Source organism: Octopus bimaculoides, chromosome 19, assembly GCF_001194135.2.
Source record: "Octopus bimaculoides isolate UCB-OBI-ISO-001 chromosome 19, ASM119413v2, whole genome shotgun sequence".
Lineage (NCBI taxonomy): Eukaryota > Metazoa > Mollusca > Cephalopoda > Octopoda > Octopodidae > Octopus > Octopus bimaculoides.
In genome coordinates, this window is record NC_068999.1 from 36,693,696 (window position 1) to 36,695,749 (window position 2,054).

Below are 2,054 nucleotides of genomic sequence, written 5' to 3' on the forward strand. Positions count from 1 at the left end.
TATATATATATATATATATATATATATATATATATATACATATGCATATTCTCAATATAAAATAGTGTACATTTAAACACAAGAGAAACTGCCTTCAACTGGCAGTTTTCACGCTAGAAGAAGTAGTCAAAACGACCAAAACCACATTTAAGAGCATTTTTTAAAAGGGAGTGTAAAATTTAAAATTTTCCCTTGTTATTCTATTCCGGTCAAGCCTCGGTTTCAAATTTTTTTTAGCAATGAAATAATTTGCTGGGTGAAATTCTCATCAGTGACCGCACCATAATACTAACATATAATTAAGAGACAAATTACACGTGTCTCATCGTTATAATGATGAGACACGTGTAATTTGTCTCATAATTATATGTTAGTGTTATGGCGCGGTCACTAACGAGAATTTCGCCAAGCAAATTATTTTATTTACTAAAAAAATTTGAAACCTAGGTTTGACCGGAATAAAATAACAAGGTAAAAGTTTTAATTATTCATCCCCTTTTTAAAATTGCTCTTAAATGTGGTTTTGGTCGTTTTGACTACTTCTTCTAGCGTGTAAAACTGCCTGTTGAAGGCAGTTTGTCTTGTGTTTCAATGGACACTATTTTATATTGAGAATATGTTGTCTATTGACTTTTTATACACGCTAGGTCACTGCTAGTGAAATTTCTAAAATAACTCGCTACCCTATATTTTACATATACATACATCTATATATATATATATATATATATATATACATATATATGTGCGTGTTTATATATATATATCCATATGTGAAGAGGTGGTGCATAAAACATTAAACGCACATCTTTCTGCAGTAATTAAAAACTCTATTAATCATCGGTAGTTAAACACCAACACGTTAAACTCCAACATTGCAGAAGATCCAGTGGAAAAATCTTGCATTTATACGTATAATCTGCATCCAGAAGAGCAATGTATGTTTTTAATAAAAGCTCGAAAAGCATAAATTTCGAAGATAAATCATAATTTTATTACTTCCAACAGCTGTTACATTAGAAATAGTCACAATTAATTTTATAATTACATAATTACGATACGTAAAAGTTTAGATTAGATTAATGTCAAGGCGTTCTACCATTTAAAATAAAGCAAATAAACAGAAGTTTATTTGCTTTATTTTCTTTGAGATTCACTGTTCCTAAAAAGAATTATTTCACGTTGTCGAATTCTTTAAAATTTATTATGACGTCAGCAACATATAGTCTCCTCTGGTAAGAATAAAGTTTCTGAAATCTTGGGATAATTTGGACGGTCACGTTGGTCCAATGTTAGAACGTCTGTTATGTTTACAATAGCTATGTGTTCGAGTTCCACGGCCAGCGCCTTCGCCTTTTTCTGTCGAAAGGGTTTTTAACCCAATATTTACACGCTGTTATTTATAGCTTCATTTGTTTCGAGATTCACAGTTCCTATAAAGAACTATATTTATCTTTTGCTTGTTTCAGTCACTGGACTGCCGTCAGGGGACACTGCCTTATCGGGTTTAGTTGAACAAATCGACCCCAGTACTAATATTTCTATTTTATGCCTGGTGTATATTCTATCAGAATCTTTTGCCGAACCGCTAAGTTACAAACAAGACCAACACTGGATGTCAAGCGGCGGTTGAGGACAAACACACACACAATGACAATCGCACGATGGGCTTCTTTCAGTTTCCGTCAACCAAATCCACTCACATGGCTTTGGCTATAGTAGAAGACACTTGCCCAAGATGCCACGCAGTGGGACTGAACGCAGAACCATTTGATTGGGACGCAAACTTCTTAACACACACCCTCTCCTGCGCCTGAAGGATTTTGTTTACTTGCGATCTAAATGAATAGGTACGCTAAGTGCTATAGCTGGTCGACCAAGATCACAGCTAAGGCTGGATCTAGGGAACCATAGAATATGAGACCTTTAGTTCACTTGTGATCTAAACGGATAGATACGCTGGGTAAGTGGTATAATTGGTTGACAGGTTCCTACATCACAGCTAAGGCTGGATCTAGGGATCCGCTCTAGTTTTCCGCTATGTATATATATAT